We start from the raw sequence: 20,535 nt of genomic DNA on the forward strand, positions 1-20,535 counted from the left end.
GCAGTTCTATAGTTGACATTAAATTTCTTTGTTCAGGCTGCAGCGATATGATCTATTCAACGACTGTTGTTTAATGTTACTTTGTTGTTTTTCTTAATGTTGTTTTATTTGTTTTTAATCTATCGAATTCGATGGAGGAAAGAATAGACTGGAAAGGAATGCAGGAGGAAGTGAGTGGCAGGTAGGAGAAAGTGCGCGCGTTGCGGCAGACGCGTTGCAGCAGACGCGTCGCGGCCACGCGGACAAAAATCTTGATGGCAACTATAGGTGCTTTGGGTTTTGTTTATTTTCTCGAAAACTTATGTACTTTTTGTGATGTAGTATTTGGAAAAAGCTAGGAGCCACTAAAAGGTGCTCTGTTCGTAAAAGTTGCGTTGGGAAACATGTACAATGTTTTGTTATACTTAAAATAATAAGAAATATAATATTGCTTAAATTCATTCATTAAGTATTCGTAGAGCGTAAATGCTACTGTATCTACATTCAGAATTACTGGAATTTACAGCATACATATAAAAATCTTATTTTCCAGGAAATTCACGGAGAAAATACTCTAGGAGAAGGATTTATTAAGCCTTTTCATAACCAAGCTGAGGAATGTAGTGGGTCTATTCAAATCGTAATTAGGTTCACAGACTATGGACATTGGAACATTAATCGGATGTGGCTGCTCTTGGTTCTCTCGTAATCCTCTTATCCGTTAAAGGATTACCGTACTGTCGCAAATGTAATGTTAAATTTTCACCCATATCATTTCAAAAATCTCCGTTTTTTCCGTTTTCTCGAGATTTTTTTCGGTCTTGAAGAGATTTTAAATCTTCTCTGCAGAGGAGGCAAGGAAGTAAACAAAGGATATTGTGTTACAAGTGACAGTTGGTTATTATGTAGAAAATGTAGTGTAACCATTTCTTAGGTTTATTGAATCAGGCGACACAGTTCCTCGTCTTGTTACACCACTAAACGTATCACGTTACATGTTACACATTTTTTTCTTCCGCAGTTAAGCGCTGGCCAGAGAAAAGACGTATTTAGTGAAAGTTTTAAAAAACCCATTTTTTTGTCTATTTATTAAACGGAAAGTTAGGAGAATAACTAGGAAAAATTTTGCCACTTCGAGAAAAGCAGTGAAATTTTTTTTGTGGCGTCGTTCAATTTCCCCCATACGATCGATACAACTTGACTAAGAAACGTATTCTGCAATACAAAGCTTACGATGTTATCTTCGATAAAAATTGCGTCAGATTATTTAAAAATGGACGATTTACAATCTGCAGTGCAAATAAACGAACGACGTGGCCACGAAAAACAACCTCCGCCTCGCTAAACCCTTCTCATTACATCTAAAATGTGTTTGAAAACTTTCATTGTCTCTAATCGGTGGACAAATTTTCATCTATGTCTCTTTTTTTCTAACTATTTGTACTATATATTTTGATAATAGTAATATAATATTGTATTCAATATTAATAATGTATTTAATATTTGTACTAACTGTGTGCTTGTGAGAATTTTTAATGTCACCTCGTATTTCCTATTACGATGACACTGTAAATATGTATATATCGCTAGTTTTACTTCATCATACTCTCTACGCTTCATTGGATTTTACTCAACGAGGTGAAAATATCAGCTGAAACAAAGCTTCCGAGTTATATAGTCATGGTTATATATATCGTTTTATTGATTTCGGACATTCCGGGAACAGCTGAGAGAGGTTCGGTGATAAAAACAATCAAGCCTTATTATTATCTGTTCCAAAAAAGTAATCAATCAACAGAAAATGCGAACTATTTTTAGGAAACGAGAAGAAAAAAAAATAAATGAGAAAAATCATGAAAAAAATCATTCATATTGAGTTGAAGAGTAGGTCATGAGCGTTGTTTTTTTTCATCCTGTAAGAAATGCATATGGAAATGAGAACCGTTTCCAAATTGAGATACATCAATCAAATCAAAAAAAAAAATTCTCACTATACAAGTCTGTGTTAGACCGCAGTTCTCTATTTTATTCTCTTTTTTGTTCTCGAATTTTCAAATTGAGCCTTGCTACGCGGTTAAAACGGTGAAATTCAGTTTCTTTGACATTTAATCGAGGCGATTAGTCGCTGAAGGTGCTCGTAGGATTAGTGTTCAACGTGGATGTTCTCGGATGAGGCGTGGAAAATCCAAAAAAGAAGTGAAAGGACTTACAAAAAAACATGAATGAACTTTTCTTTAGGTTAAAATTTCCAATTTTGAAGTGCGAAGAGAGGGTTATTTTTAATTATTGCTTCTTTTCCATGCACAGCACGAATTCTCATTTCAGCGGCCTTCTTTGTCTGGGTTGAATGCAAAAATAGGAAATGGTGTCGAAAATGCTTCATTTTGTTCAGTTAATACTCCACTTTAATTATTTGAAATGAGAACGATTATATAAATTAAAAAAACCAACTTAACATAATCTTGTAAAGTGAAAAATCATCTTTCGAATGATATAAAACTTTTTCGCTCTTTTTTATAATGTTCTGAATGCTATATAACATTTTTGTTATTTAAGATCCCATATACGTTATTCAATTCGAAGGAAAAACCTTCTCCACCATTTTTATCTCTCAACCTAATAGTAAATCTCACTATCAAATAATGACACTATTTCTTATCATTATTTTTTTATATTACATATTATTATATAAAAAAGAAAAGAAAAATATATTATTATAATATTTTGTTGTTCTCTACACCTTCTAATAATTTTGTTGGGACTTTTACTGCCTCAGTAATTTTTTGAGAAAGAAATCTTCAGCACCCAATAAAGCCCCTTTGGTGTTTCGTCCTTTATTTCCTTTAAGTTGCAGAGCAAATGACTAGAATATGGTTTCAATGTTAATTCTTTCATTTTCATGGTTTCATGCTTCGGTTTTTTTAAAACAACAAAAAATATTGTCGCCTACCGGATAACATCCTAAGACATCCCCCTTTGAAGCCATGAAAAGCCATGAAGGTCTGTTTTCGGAATGGAAATTTTAATTCCATTATGGAACCGAAACCGTCTTTTTTTTCGGCTGTAGTTACTGCTTGAAGTTCGCCGCATAAATCTACGAATGGATAATTTTAGTGCTGGGCCCTAATGAACAAAATATGTTGTTCAGAAGCAATTGCATTCCTCGCTTCGCATCTTTCATTTCACTTCAGTTGTCGTCGTCGCCGCCGCACAAGTTTGATGAGTTCGAAAAACTCGCATGTAAGCGGTTTTCAACGCAGCACTTTTCCACTTCGATTGTGTTTTCGGCTTTGTTAACGTCACGCAAACCACCGCCATCACATGCCATCTGGTAATGTAAGACGAGACGGGAGGCATGAACAAATAATGAAGCTTGTGTTCTTCAACTATGTGGCCAAAGCAAACGGAAGTGTCGCAGACTACGAGATAAAAAGAAAACGCCTTGTGCGTTTAACTACTAAAACACGTAAAGATTACCCATTTAGAACAGAAAAAAAGGAAATTTTTAAAATACAGTTTTTAATTGATTTTCTTGAGCTGTAGCCAAGATTATTATTGATCGTCTTTATTAAACAACGGCTAACGTTTCGGTGTTATCGCCTTCATCAGAGCCTGGAAAATTCAAAGCCATTATTGGTTTATCCTCTTGATTTTTTAAATTTACTTATTCATTTATTTATTTACCATGTTTATATTTCGTTTTATGATGTATTATTATTTATTATATATTTATTTCATACTTACTATCTTGTTTATTTTATATTTATTTATTTATCTTGTTGTGCTATAAATATTACATTTGTTTATTTTATATTTATTTGTTTATTTATCTTGTTGTGCTAGTCATAAATAAAAGGAAAAATTACTCCACTCACATAGTTTTTACACAATCACATAAATAAGTCCACAACAACAACAACTGTGAATGCGAAAGAAAGGCAAAAACGTTACTGTGACGATAACCGTGGAGAAGGAAAATATATAACATTTCCTACACTTATTTTATCTTTGTAAATTTTTTGGAGAATTTTTATTTCTGGCCTGACGTTTCGACAACTTTGTCCTTATTGGGCCTAAGAAATGGTCCGATGTCTTTGATGCCGTCAATATCCCATCAAATTCCTCCTCTCCTTGCAAAGCCTCGATATCGTTCCAAGTACACCACGGAAGAAATCCAAATAATGATATTTGGGATTACGTCACTAAATTAAAGTAATGTTACTAGTCTATTCGATTTTTTTAATAATTAGAAGTATTTATGATACTTATTCGTTATGGGGCCTTTGTCGTGGACATCAACAACTGGTTCGGATCACCATGGACAGAGGAGCAAGAAGTTCTGAATTCCAGCTCCATACACTGAATGGTAGAACATTGACTGACTTAAAGCTTTCGATAAAAATCCCACTGGGACCTCTTTCCGTAGTTTCTCGAGAATTTTTCCATTGCTTCCATTATTTTATTAAAATGAGACATGATTGACTAAAATTTTAGTATATGAATATTCGAATATTTTTAGCTGTTACTAATTAGTTTTACACCTTTTCCCATTCTTTCTAAAGCACTTAAAAGAGAAAAGAGTACATCTATTCTATTAATTATTCTATCAGTCATCAAGTGACGCCAATCGATAAAAATAGAAAATAGTTCCAGAAATTCTTTCTGATTCTTGGATACAATTGGACTGCTCAATGCGAACGACGAGAGGAATTTCCAGTTCCGCTATGGAATGAAGAGTAAAAAATCCTGAGTTTCGTCACTCGCGATCTGGATGCAAAGTATGCACAGAAGCCGTAGGACAGTGCTATCCAAAGTTATCCAAAGGTATCCAATCCAAAGCCTTTAGATCTATTACGTAATTCAAAGATAATAATAGTTGTTTACAGCTACGACCCACTAAAACGACAATAAAATTGAATAACATTCGAATACTCGAATACTGGAAAATTTTTAGTGTTAATCGATGCAACTATTTACATCAATCTATACAACATATTTAATAGACAAATGGCTTTATTGAGTGCTTAAAATTTTTATTTAAAAAAGACTTATTATGGCATTTGAAGGTGAAAAATTATTGTTATAAATTATTCACATTCTCATCGTTATGATTTCGTTATGATTAAATTCGAATTCGAAATGCTATCAGAAATTAGAAACTTAATTCAGAAATTTTACGGCAAGCCTCGCTTCAAAATTTAATTATTAAAATTAAAGCCGAGGTTATGATTAAAATTCAAATTTTAATCATAACCTCTGCTTTAATTTTGATAATTTAAAGCGTTACTATACAAAAATGTCAAGATAGAATAGAAGATAGAAGTGCCTGGTAACCTAGAGTACTGAGGTTGTGAATTAAAGGCATCACCCCACGAATCTGGGGTGGCACGGATTTCAGGTGAAGTATTCGTATACGGGGTCGTAGATTAAGAAGAGAGGGGTGATACGGCTTCATTCGTTTTGGCGCACCATCTTGTACAAGAGGTTCGATTGGAGCGCGCTAGCCTTGTGCACGCGCCACATCTTCCGGACCGTTTTTTACGGCAATTAAGAAGAAATGGACGGAATCACCCCACTCTCCAGAATCTCCCGTATAAGAGTACTCCACCTGAAATCCGTACCACCTCAGATTCGTGGGGTGATGCGTCAGTTTTCTTTTTATTCCTAGGTTACCGTAATCTACACGAAGTGAATAACGGAGAATAGCATCATAAAATTACGTGAATAGAATCAGCAACACAACTGCAGAGCAGGAACTCAATGTGAGTTCTTCTCAGAAATTCAAATTACTAGATTATACATGTATAATATTATAACATTTACATATATTTTTACGATATTTATAATACATTTGTATATATTATAATAATTGAGTGGTTTAGATATTTTTTTCGAAAACGGACGTAGCATCTGATGACATGAGTTGAATAAACAAATAATAGTAATAGTAATAATAATAGTAATAATAATAGTAATAATAATAATAATAATAATAATAATAATAATAATAATAATAATAATAATAATAATAATAATAATAATAATAATAATAATGATAATAATAATAATAATAATAATAATAATGGAACATGTTTTTAACATAACTGTCGATGGGGTAGAGTACACAGTAAAAAAATTTCCAGTTAAGTAGTAAAACAGGGTCGAGAGTTCCTGTCTCCTCGCTCACAAAAAAAAAAAACAAAAAAGACATTAAAGATTAAATTGTTCAATAAACAAATGATAAATAAGATTTAGATCAATTAGATTTGAAAAAAACATTCTTTTATGATCTCGGTCAAGAACATATTATGGGCTCAGAAACGTCACGGTCTCTATAGATCATCGAGTAAGAAATCCTCGCCATTGACTTTATGATCTGCGTAAGATGGTAAGTGCATACAAATAGTTCTAAATAGAATAATTATTAAATATTAATAAATAAATAAAATAAATAAAATAATTAAATATTATAATATAGAGACGCAAAAATAAAAATAAACGCATAATAGTATAAATATGCAAATAATTCTTCCTTCTAGAAAAAATTCAACCGTTAACAATAATTCGGTACTACCCACTGGTATCCATAGGGAATCGACTAGCATTTAAATATTAGAATATTTATATTATATTCGGATATTTTTAGTTGTTAACAAATGCCATTAATAAGATAACTTATCTATTCTCTTTAAAAATTTAGCCGTTCAAAAATTCCAACTGATTTCTAACTCTATTTTATTCTTCAAAATGTTAAAATGTGACGTGATAGGAATAGAACCAAATCGAGTATTCGGTTGTAAATCCAGTTATTGGGCAATCTACACAAAGTGAATGACAAAGAATACCACCATAAAATTTTATGAACCGAAGCAGCAGCACAACTGCAGGCCGAGAGCTCTCTGCTAGCAGTCTAGTAGTCCAGGCTAAGTCCACATCTCGAAAATTATTTTAATTGATTTGAGATTTTTTCGAGTTGTAAAACAAACTCATAAAAGTTCCGGAAAATCTTGAAAAAAAATCTGAGGATTCGTATAACTCTGGCCGAGTTCAGAAACTGTGCGGTGCGATCGCAAGAAGCTGCACACACTTCCTACGTCGTTCACTAGTAATCTCCCATTATAGGAGAATAAGCGAGATTCGAGAGTGCCCTCAGGGTGAACTCTGTCCGGAAAAAATGGTTCTTAGGATTATTTCCTCTCCCTTCTACAAACCTCAAAGTAGTGCCGTATTTTGAAAAAATCTCAGAGAAGGTGTTTGCAGATTTAAAAAAATTCTTATGGAGATAAGGAACCTGCTACTTTTTCAAAACTAGTTAGTTCCTACGTTCTTCCTACGTCCTTCCTCGTTGATTAGTGATTTTATGACTTTTCGAATGGATGGGAAGTTCAGAGTGGTGTGTGAGCAGAGTCCGCTTTCTCCGGACTCCGGAATTAATAGTGGGATTATTTGCCGCTGAACGATGACCATGTGTCATTTTCCGCGATTTTTCCCTTCGGGTTCCCGACAGCTAGAGCAGAAATTAATTTTAATATTTATGATGCAGATATTCTCAGTTGCAGCCCATCTCGATTCGTTTTTCTTCTCGTTGCATTTTTTTTTATTTGAAGAATTGAATGGACGGAGACAACTTCACGGCGAAATTATCGCTGCCCTCACGAGCTGTGAATGTGCGCCCTCACGCTAAACGTATTTGTTCAGCTATAGTCACGTTGCTAACGGGCTAACGGCTTTGTTGAGGTGATCGGCAAGTCAGCTGTAAGTCAATCCACCCAACCGGATGCCACATAGAAGCTTTCATCAAAGAAAGCAATCAATTCGCTACAAAAACATTCCGAAATTCCTAGCGTTCCCAAGGAAAATCGCCAAAATCCAAAATCATTTAACCAAGATGATAGTGTTAAAGTTTTCCTTAAAAAAAATTTTTTTTTCTGGAAAAAAAATGATTTGCAAGTGAAACTGCACAGTTAATTCCGCTCACTTAGCAGAGATCCTATCTACTTGGAATTGAATTCCCGGAAACCTCTTTCCGTTGCTTTGCTTCTATCGAATTTTTCTACTGTTTTTCTCGACGTTGGTAATTTCTGTTGCACTTGTCTGAGAAACAGCGCTATGCATATTCCATTCGAGCGACAGATGAAATATGAAATATATCTTCCAGAAGCAGAAACGACAGAAAATTGAAAATTTACAAATATTTCCACTAAAAAGAATCAACGCTGTCGTCCTGAACATTCGATTTCGATTTGCTACGAATTTGGTGGTCCTGCAGTGATTAATCTTGATCTTGGTTTGTGTTCGAACTCACCTCACGACAGAATCCTAAAACAGAACAAAATAGCGAGCAGAAAAATTATCCTGAACATCACAGTATTAATTTTTTGAGTACTTTACTTGTCTTTTATTATTTATTTCTCAACTATTTTTTAAGTGTTGATTTTTTTATAAATTAATTTACTGAATTATTAAATTGTTAGTCAGTCAAACTAACGTTTTTTTTCCGAAAAGCTCAACTTTTCCTTTAAAAATAACTTTGTAACTATTGACTTTTTCGGCTAGGGTGAACATCATTGTTCTCAGATGGTGGGCGGTGCGTGTTGCAGCTCTTGGCACAAACATCTGCCGATTTACTTCTACAGACTGTGACAATTGTGTCTAGCAAATATACCTATGTAAACAAAAATATATCTAAATATATACAAGTAATATAGTAAACATATCAACGTAATATTTTCAAAAATAACATGAATATTCTCTTCAATGGTATTTTTTTCACGGTAATTTTACCACAGAGTATCCTATTGCCGAAGTGGGCGGAGCAACTTGCAATTTCGGACGCGGATATTCGATTTCTTTTTTCTTATCTCCTTCACATACATTTCAACATTTCAACAGATCTCGATGTAAATCTCGATATAGAGAGAGAGGAAGAGAGAGGGAGAGGAAGAGAGGGGGAGAGAAATAGCTTATTAGTTCGCCTGAACAATCTTTGTCTCTTCTCCTAAACGTTCGATTTGCCTAAGTGTTGGGGGTGAGTGGTGCGAGTCGGCACCAATGAATCCCCGTGAAGCTTTTCATGTGTCACTCGTTAACGATTTTAGGATTAGAATAACCTATGGTGGAGGATTTTTCTGTTCCTCCTGAAGGCGTAGGCTGTCAGCTTTTTTTCCAATAAATTATTCTTTTAAATCATGTACAGGTCCCTTCCATTCGAATTTTAGGAGATTGGGAAAAAGTCCTGATATTTTTTTTTCATTAATCCCCTAATTTGGACCCATGAGGCTTATTCCGCTCACTGAAACTCATTCACTAACAAGGATACTAATATCCTGTGGTTATATCCCTGTCTAATTAATTCCGTCATATTACCTCCGCTCACAAATTATTTTTGAATAACCTCCTCTTATTGACTTTCCCAGCTTCTAGCTAATTCGGTCTAGTTTGTGGTAATTAGTCGAGGTCGAAGATCGTGAACGTTGGTGAATCCTTCTACTTGAGGTACGACGTCAGATTCCCGTAGGGTCCCAGCGTAGTCCTTTCGCCTAAGGCTAAGTTGGTTGTCCAAACCCTGACATGTGGATAAATTGACCAATGTTAAGCATTCCGCATTCAGGGAGTGGATTTAATATGAGGATTCTTCACTTTCTGGAGTAGGAGAACATCATGTTCGGCGAAATCGTGGTATCCGCCACGAAAAGAACTCCGTGAGGGTCTGCTGACAAGAAATTGGATTTCTTTTTCAATGTTTTCAATCAGAGAAAGTGCATTTCTTTTTTGTTCTCTTTTTTCCGATTCCGAATTATAAGTACTTAGTACTATTAACTTCACCTTCCCTTCCTATAAAAAAGGAGAATTTCAGGAAGTCATTAAAGTATAAGTATCATGTATTTATTGCATTTATTGTGACGTTAAAACCCCTCACTTCGTTTCCATTGGCGCATATGAATAAATAAATAAATAAATAAATATTCGTCATAAAATCCTAGAAACATAGACAAGTCATTGAGAGTAAAAAGAACAGGGTTGCCTAGGATTTTGGTGTTTAATAGCTTCCCTAGAAGGAAATCACTTTTTCTGGTTCTTTCATCTTCTCTTTAAAAAATTCCTGCCTCGTTGTATCCATGTGTGCAAAATGTTGAAACAAGGACAATCCATAACCTTTGCCCGTAATTGCTTTCTGTCAGCAAGCAACCAAAGGGCAAGTTAATCCCAGGCACACACACACACACGGTGTCTAACATTACAGCAGTTTTTCTTCCACATCGCCACTACGGCGCGCACCTAACGGGTCCGACGCACCCGCCGGATCCGCAATGACTTTCGTCGAAGCGAAGCGAAGAGCCACGTAGTCGCTGTAGCGGATCCAAGTGATTATCCTGAATAGTTAGGTAGTAGATGCGGGTCAGATTACTGTAGTAATTCGTGCACCGGGAAATTATTCACGAGTGAGGCGCAGAATCGATCGTTTGAGAGGAGGAAAACTGGCTGACTGCCCTCCCAGAGCACAGACGCCGCCGCCGCCGCCCTCGCGATGACAGCGAACAGCGCAGCGAGCAGCGGGACGCCGTCGTCGTCCACTTTTTCGTAGTCCGCGAACATACATATTCTACGACTGATTTTCTATTATCATTCAGTCACTGTACGCCGCTGTTCCCGGTTAGGTACGGTATTAACTATTGAATTTCTCCATTTTTTCGTCTTTTTAATTTTATTCAAAGAGAATCCCCGGGGAAAATACGCCCGAAATGCTCATTTCTATTTGAATTTTCCCCTTCATTGTGTTTTTCTCGTTCATCCGTTCAGGATTGGGTTGAGTTCTAATTGAAATTGAAATTCATAATTAATTGATTAAGCAAGAAATAGAAGGGAAAGAATCTGAAATTTTTTTTCCACAGACTATAGATTTTCCATGAATTCTAAAAGAATCAAAAGCCAGTAGTGAATTCAGCGAAAAACTTAGGAGAAATTCAGGAGAAAAAAAAACTGTCTTCGATAAGTCTTGATATGTCCAAGAAAAGTGGATTTTAATGTTTTTTTTGGAGTTCCAGACATTTTCCTTGTTGAATTTTCTTCATTGCGCTCCAAATTACATGCCAATCCACTTGCGATACTCTTTTGTACTTCTTTTTGTGATTCTTTACGTATCCATAAACGTACATGAATTAATTGTACCGTACTACACTTACTGGTACTGTAATTTCTGTATTACAAGTCTCACGGTACGGTAGCAGGATTTCACTCGTTTTACGACTTGAGAAATTACTCAGAGTTCACAATACTAGGTGTAGAATTTGAATCAATTGGGAAGAAAATGAATTTCCTCAATTTCTTTTCCCATAAATCCTTGAAATCGGTGTTTCCCAACACTTGGAGTTCTTAGATCATGTTCGCCTGATTCCCACCACATAAAAATCGTCTTTTTCTACCAACGTCCTCCTTTCCTTCGATCATCTCGGCGAATTTTGCCTTACGCAGATTTTTCTTTCCGCATACGCAGTGAAGCGTATGTTGTGATCATCATCTTACGCATCCGTCGTCCGTTGTGACCGTCGTCGCATCGGCACGCCGTTTGCGTCCAATCAATAACGCAAGATGAGGGCGTTATTCTGAGCGTATATTGTAATGAACGGATAGGAGTTGTCTGTGCTGGTGAATTGACACAGCTTTGTGTATTCTTCTGACATTTAGTGCATTTACGTCCATTGCGCATTGTTGGTGCTGTGCAGACCGTGTTTCGAAATGAGTTACTCCCGATAAGACAGTGAAATTTCGTTCCTGCACCTCATTTTTGACTCTCTTTTTTCACGAAAAATTCAACAATTTTCCTCGTAACAATTTTGCGCATAATACTCATATTATTTATTATTATTTATAATTTATTCATATTATATCATTCATATTCTTAAAAAGTTTTTCATATAAGACCAGGTAAGTAGCTGAAAGTTGTGTCTCATAGTTTTCTTAATATCTGTCAATGAAATCGCTGCGATCTCCCGCTTTGAATCGTCGTCGGAATTTCACATCGAGGCGAATCGCTGCGATATTTGAAACTTTCGCCGTTTCAAATTCGAATGGCAGTTCTTTTAAGTTTCAAGTTATTGCATGCTACTTAACTGCTTAGCGCTTGGTCTTCGCGATTCGTGCGATTTTCCTTCGCAATGTGTGACGATTTAATCGCTCCGCGATTGTAAACGGTTAGAACTGCACGATTTGCGCTGGCTTTACTCGTTGATTCTATCTCTATTGATCTTCTATCTTTATGATTGATTTTATCTTATATTGAAAAACGTTTTGCAAATTTTAAAAATTATACAAGGTCATAAATATTTTTATGTGTCATGACTTTGGAACTGTGTTGACTTTGTGAGTCTTCCTATCAAATTGTTTAAGAAAAACTACTTTTTGCCATATTCAATAGAAATCTTCGAAAAATTCCATATTCAATAAAAAAATAGAAATCTAAGCATTAGTTTCAAAACGAATTCTTCGTTTTTCTGTAAATACAAGTAATTTTAATCAAATTTCAATTGAAAAAGTTGCAATAGCGTCAAATTCACAAAGATGCAGTTCATTTTTTCATCATTACCTTTTAACTTTTCATTTTTGAGCACTCATTTAATTAACGTAATTTTTACTAGGTAATTAATTCTCGAAAACATAAAAAGATAGAGCTTTTTAATTTTTAGTTGTCGCATTCAAATCACCCCGTTGGATCTTAATAATTTTTGTTTTAATAATTTTAATAATGATAACTTAAATATTTTGATAATTATAATAATTTTAATATTTTAATAATAATAATAACTTTAATAATTTCCGACAATTTTTGCCATAAAATAAGTTTACACTACGTTAAATCTTAGCTCCACTATTTTTCAATCTGTTCTTCACTAATGTTCGAAATTTCTGGATACACTAATGCGATTCTATCGTATCGTGACACTGTATAATTGCGCCACGACAAATAACTCGCGCGATTGATAGGTGGGTGCGATTATCGAGGAGGTAAGTTTAACGCGATGTTTTGTATAGGTGGAACCAGTTGTAGTTGGGTGTTTTTTTTCTGGAAGGTGATTGAAGTTATATTTATTTTCCTGCCATAGCAGTGTACACCAACTCACCATTTCCTCACCAATGAACTCGCTCCATTCCCTTTTGAACCACTTTCGAGCTCTATTTATCGAAATTGTTGTGGTTTTTACTTGTTTTAAAAATTTCTCTTCCTCAAGAACATTTTCTTAAAAATGTACTCCAGATGAAATCCTACTTTTATCGTTCTCCTTCTCTTTTTCTCAGTCTGTCTGACAGCTCTTCGCCAGTTTTTTTCGCCCGAAAATAAGGAAAAAAAATGGGCTTTCGACTAAATTTCGAAATTGAGCCTCTCAAGTGAGATTTTTTTTGGGAGCGCTCCTCAACTACTATTTGATGGTTAGGGATTTCCGTAAACGAGTAGAGAAAGAAGAAACAGCTAAGAAATGGAATTAAATTTTAAAAAATAAGAAATCAAGGAGTAAAACAAAAATGAGTAGTGAAGTATTTTGAAATTTCTTTCTTTTTTCTTTTTTTTCTTTTTTTTTCTGGACTTTCTTTGTTGGATAGAAATTACTACCGTCTACTATCGAGATCGGTTTTTGCCAAGGGCGAGTTGTTTTGAGTTTAACACCTCTCTACGAGCGAATCGCTATCGATTTTGACTTGATTTTCATTGGAAACCATTTTTTTAGCACCGAACTACAAATGCTTCCCCTGGGCGGTATGCAACATCCAGAATATCCCAGCCAACAACAGCGATGTTTTTCTTCTGACGGATTGAAAAGATATATCGTATACTTTCTACGCCGTTCCTCTACCGCTGCACTCATCTATTACGTTTATTACCGAAGAAGGAAAAAGCGACATGTATAGATGAACAATATTACGGTAATCGAAGTGAAGGGGAAAAAGGCTATTTTCGTTCGAAGGGCAGTGGCCGGCGAATGCGGCAAAAGCAGAAAAAAAGCAGTAGTGGTTCCGATACGATTCCGGATGCAAAATTAATAGGTCCGCCAATCAAACCAAGTCTTACCTGACGTATGCATGTAGTACAGCGATGGACATTGAAGTAAAAGTGGAATAAAATGGAGGTATGACTTCAAGAAAGCGTAAATGAATGCTTGAAAATAATTATAAAGGAAAAAATTGGAAAAAAATCATTGTTTAGCATCCCTCGTTATTTTTTCAGTTCATTTTTTTCACAAATCTTCAGACCTCTTGAGGGAATAGTTTTTTTTTCCTCCGAAAAATCCTGCTTTTTAAAATCTCACTTTTCCTAGTGGAAAAATATAAAACTTTGAAAATTGGTACATATTGCTCAAAAGAGTATCAAGGCCTACCAAAAACTCTCCTTATGACTAAATCTTCTTTTAAAAAAAGGTTGGGCGAAATAAAGCACAGGATATTTTGAAGAAGTGTGTTTCTCGATTTATTTCCGTTCCACACGAGCTGAATCTGACGAATTTCCGCGGAAGGTTCGACTTTTGTTTTCAAGGATTCACTTTTAAAAAACTTTCACTTTCAAAAAGTGGAAGTGAGCCATAAGAAATAAAAAAAAATAAAAGTAAAAAAGAAATAAGAAATAAAAAAAGAGAGAACATTTGGGCCTGCTACTGTATTTATACGTCTTCATGCCAGCGTGCGATTTTTCATCACGCTTTTTCAGGGATGAATCACTCGATTTGAAATTTATTCCATGAAAAATTCCATAAAAACTGAAAATTCCCTTCGTTCTCGTGATTTTTCGAAGAGAAAAAACATTCGGATTTTTAGTGAACAGACAGGTTTTCGGTCCCGCAAATCGAACCTTTCCTAACCGAACCGAAAATGTTGGCGATTTCGGAATTTAGTACTCAAGAAGTGCTACGCTTAAGTTTCTCTTCTTTACCCTAAGCCTCAATGAATCGGAACTACAGCAATGAATGCACTGTCAGACGATAACTACCCTCCCCCACCACTTTCTTCTCAATCGATAGTTAGGAAAGTTCACGAACGCGTATGATTGTGTAGATTTTCACCACAAACATGTGCGTTACCGCGAATTACTCGATGGGTTTTATTATAGTTATTAAGTTATTATTTTATACTGAATTATTGTTAGTCTATTAAAATCCCTAGAATGAGTGAGAATACGCTTATTAATGTGGATAAGTGCTCGGAAATGCATGTCCGGGGTGGCCATCCAATGCGTCCCCGCTCAGCTGTCATGGCTATCGCAGTCGTCTTCTTCTTCTCTTTTGAAGATACATTTGATTTTTATTGCACATCTAATTTTTATTGCTCATCTTTTCGTTCCATTGTCTTATCTTCACAATTTTTATTAGTTTTTGGACAGTTGGAGGTTGTCTCTTCTTTTATTTCATTTTTATTATTCGTCCAGTCTACTGTTAAACGTTTTCGCGGCAAATATGTTGAATCTTCCTAAGAGGCGTGGCTTTTCTTTCGATTTGCTTGAAGGCATCACCCCACGAATCCGAGGTGGAGTATTCGTATGCGGGATCGTAGACTATGGAGAAAGGGTGATTCCGTCCATTTCTTCCTAATCACCGTAAAAAAAACGGCCCGGAAGATGCCGCATGTGCACACGGCTGGCGCGCTCCAATCGAACTCGTTGTAGAAAATAGCGAGCAGGAACGCTCGAAGCCGTATCTTCCGGCCGTTTTTACTTAATTAAGAAAGAATGGGCGGAGTCACCCCCCCTATCCTTGATCTACGATCCCGTATACGAATATTCCCCCTGAAGTCCGTACCAGCTCAGATTCGTGGAGTGATGCTTTTGAGCTGTAGCCAGGATTCGTACTGATCCTTCTCCATTAATAGGCAAGATATTAAAAGAAGTCGAACATGGGCACCAGCTACATTTATTAGATCATGATCTTAGGCAATTCATGATCCCGGGGTACTGTAGCTCACCGCCATATTCAGTCCGCTGATTTTCTAGGCCAATTTCAGTGAGGTCACAGTAGGAAATGCTGACGTGAGTTTAATGTTATTCGCTGAAATCATCGTTAAAGGCAGCGTATCACGAAATTGACATAGTGTGGAAACCTCGTGGAAAATATAGAGTTCCACGGGTAGATGACGAATTCGAGCGTGATCCCGCTTAATTCCTTCTAATCGTCCTAAAAAACGGCGTGGGAAATAGCATTTCTTCCTACAAGGTACGCGAGTCCGCTCTTGCGCTCGCGTAAATGTGCGAGCGGTGGAAGATCAATGAGGTCTCTTCAGCGGCATATTCATGGAAAAGCAATGAAGAGTGTGTTCATGGGTGGTAGCGTGCACAGGGAAGGGGCGTTCTAACGTACCTCGTAGGAAAAAACTCCGTTCCTACGCCTTTTTTTAGGGTAATTAAGAGGAGTTGAGAGGATCCTCGTTTAGATTCGTAATCTACACCCCAAACTCCATATTTGCCCAGAGATTTTCCTACATGATCAGTTTCTGACAGTTTTTGACACGCTTCCTTGAACTACTGCCTATTTGAGGATGGGACTATCTCAGATATTTATTTAGTCCGTGATTCCATGGTACTGTACCTAACCGGTAGTTCGTTGATTCTGCAAGGTAGTTTTAGTGAGGTCACGGTGAGAAATAGCGCGGACTATACAGTACAGTTATACACTAACTCCAATATTATCCACAAAAACTATCGCAGAGGATTTTCCGTTGCCTCCCTGAAAGGAGGGTGCTGGTTCAACATCATTAACTCATAATATCTTCTGTCAACACCACTCAACGGAGTCCGAGTCACCGAAAGTACGAAAACGGCCCGATTTCCTAATGCCATATGTTCCGTTACAGCGTTTCGTCGTTTCCTCGTCATCCGTATTTCATGTCAAAATTTGTCATCTTTTCACACTGTTCACACATACGTTCATAAGTGAGGTCATACGTACTGTAATTCTGATCTTTGTATCTGTTCACCGGAAAAAAAGATCCTTGTTTTGGGAAATTTTGCAAAAAAAAAGTTTGCTGCCGGTGCACCGCTATGCAGAGCTAAATACTCACTTCGTAGCTCCGCCTTGGGTCGATAAATAATTCTGAAAGCAACGTGCTAGAGAAAAAAAAGTTAAATTGTCACCTCCAAATTTTCTCAAATTTCTATATGTATATTATATTTTAGTATTTATACGTTATTATATGTTATTGTACTATATATTATTTATATGTATTTTGTTGCATGTTTATTACTGTCTATATATTATTGATAGTTTTCATTTTTTTTACTTTTTTATTTTTTTTTTAATTTTGTTGCATTATATATTATTATGAATTATATATTGTATGTTATTTGCGTGTTTGCTATTATTTTATCATTGTCGTATTTATTTATATATATTATGTATTATTTGCGTGTATATCACTGTATTATGTATTACTTATACATATTTTCACACCTATATATTTATTCTACTTATCTTTATATTTTAAGCTTTTATTTTTTTTATTTTCCGTCTCTTATTTCTTCCGTTGAAAACCTCATCCTCTCACTGTTAACTTCATCTTCTTTTTTTTTGTTCCACCTATTTTTTAATTTTTTTCTCTGGGAACAACATTAGCGTCAGACGAATTAGGCGATTTTTATCAATGTTTCTCCCAACCGAGGAAAAAACCACCAGAGAACTACATATTTGTGACTAATCCCCAGTTCTCTTGAATATTTCTGGAATTTTCGGAGAGTTTTCCAAACTTAAACACTTTATACACAACATTTTTCTTTTTAAGATGCTTTTTTTTGTGAATAATCTGTGGATCCTTGCCCATTTTTTATTACCATCGATATACGATAATTTTCTTCCCGAACATTTAACATTTATGGTAATGTCGAAGCGAAAAGCAATCTACATAATTTCCTGATCTTACGATCGTGTGATCTTTTGAAAGCGATATTTTCCCTCTCTTTTTCTCCCTCTATCCTCTGTCTTTTTATCTGCGTTTCTGGATGCTTCGGAACGAGACGAGAAGGCCATGACAATATTTAGAGGAGAACATTATTCGTATCCATTAGCGCTACCAACTATTTCGGATGAATTACACGAAAACATTAAAGCACTCGCGTCGCTGTGTGGATGTTATGAAACGCTGGAATTTTTGAAACATAAAACACACACACACACACGCGGACGAGTTTTTCCGACATTTTTTTCCCAAGCAAATGGCGCTGCCGTCAAGTTCCACCAAAAAAAAAAAACGCTAAACACACCGATGGAACTTCCATACACACATCAATACGCTTACTCATTCGAATTCGTCTACTCTTTCTCTGGGATTTTTCAGTTGCATTGGATCTACACTAGCGGGCGGGGGATTCGTTGCAGGACCATTTAATCCTATTGCCCTACATTCTATCATATTACTGTATTTCTCCATCCATTATCATTATCTTCTTCTATTTCTCTCGACGCTCTACTTATTGATAATACTAATTTCTTTTTCCTGTTTCTATTTTTTCATTCTCATTTCTCTTCGTTTCTCTATTTTTACAATAAAAAATAACTGGAAGCAAAATGAACAAAATGACTGTAGATGTAGAACATTTTTCACTATTCTTAATACTTTAACTTTTTTCTAAAAATAATTTTGAGAAATTATTTCACTATAAGAACTAGACCGATTCTTTCGTACTGGTATTCATCCCTGACTTCCCTGAACACCTCAACATTTCAGCGCTTCACGCTCTGTCGATGTAATAAACAAGTGATTTCTTGGTGAAGAAAAAAAAAGCAAAGAAAAAAATTGTGTCGGTACCTAAAATCCCGGACATTTTTTACAGATAAGCTTCAATTTCGTTTCTTCTACTTTTTTTAATCGAAATGTTTTTAGAAATTGAAAGTTTCGAGAACTCTCCGGACACACTTCGCACTAATTCTTCCATTGATTGCCGGTTTTCGGCATTTCTCTTCGCTTCGAAGGAACTAAAACTACAGAAAAACATTCCAATTTTGTTGCTTTTTCTTAAAATTTCCCTGTGGAACGAGATTACTGTAGTTTTGTTCAGGATGGGACACGTGACTTGCATGTGTCCCTAGTTATGAACAAATGTCAAAGAAACTATGATTTTTTTGCTTCGAAAAATTTTCTCTGTGATTAAGAGAAAACGATTTTCGATTTTTTTAAGCATGGGAGCAGCATTAAAATTCCTTAGCAAGCCCTATTATTTGAAAATAAGAGGAAATTAGTATATTTGAAAATGACCTTTAATGAGGGTCTCATGAGAATCATATATTATCGAGGTATGTACAGCTTCAAAGCTATGAAAACTTAATTAAGAACTTTTTAACTTTTTTTTTAAACCAGTAATTATCAGTGAATCTCTACTAAACTAATACATTTACGGAGAAAACCCGGCCAGTTCCATAACATCTGATACATCTAATCATTTCTTTTCCGTTGTCAAGAGGTGACAGATGGTTTCGTGTCGTTTTCAACGCCGCATCACAGTTGTGTGACGCTCTCTTAAGATGACCTCCCGGTGCTCATTTCCCTCCTTTGATCAATCGATCATCACCTCGAACCGATCATTATTCTGTCATTCATTGGCGGCTTTGTGCACGGACCACTCCATTGTGACCCATTCAACTCATTTAAATGAATTTGTTTTTTTTTTCAAAAAGAAAACTGTTGGCGAACAAATCGGACCTAAATTTTTTGGGACATTTTTGACCCTCTATCCAATGTGAATACCACTAATAACGCAAACGTTTCCAAAAATTATTTTTATTATTTTTTAAAACACTTCCGATTATTTTTTAATTTTTAACTCTTCAGAATAAATCCTTTACTCACCAGTAGATACAAAGAAGTTCAAGATAGGAAGTAGAATACTTTCGCAATATTTTCTTACTGCAAATTAAAGAATATACAACAAATAAAAATATAAATGATATAAAAATATGCGGTTAAAAAATAGGATAGAAGAAATGGTGCTCTGTTCTGTGGGAACGTTACTTTAATCAATTTTTTACTTACACGTTTAACTCAGTACATTTATTCCTCGATAATAAGAACTATTTTATAGTTCTGTAACTATTCGTATTACTTTTGCGTTTCAGATGAATTTTCAAAATATTCCAAATGTATATATTTATGTACATTTAAAATACGTAAATATTCATTTAAATATATTTAAATGCCATTTAGAAAATTATTTTAAATGTTTGAAAAGAATAAATGAACGTACTATTGGATAAAGAAACAGCTTTCTTCTATGGCTCGCACATAAAGTAAATGATTTCGCGTAGAAAACAACTTTGTGCTCAAGAAAAACTTTTTTAAAGAATTTAAAAGAATATTTAATAATTTAAATTAATAATAATAGTAATAAATAATTTAGAATAATTTAAAAGAAGAAAGGATATTTTCAAAAGAAATCTTTGAATTAAAAAATAATCCAGCTTCATAGAAACGTCACATGTTGTTTTCCTTTGCACTTTTTGGTCGAATCTGATGATTTACGGCTTCGATCATTGCGATTTTATCGCCTTTTCCAAGTCGGCGACGATATTTAAATGTTAGCTCGGAGGTTCGAAG

Source organism: Necator americanus, chromosome II (genome assembly GCF_031761385.1).
Source record: "Necator americanus strain Aroian chromosome II, whole genome shotgun sequence".
NCBI lineage: Eukaryota > Metazoa > Nematoda > Chromadorea > Rhabditida > Ancylostomatidae > Necator > Necator americanus.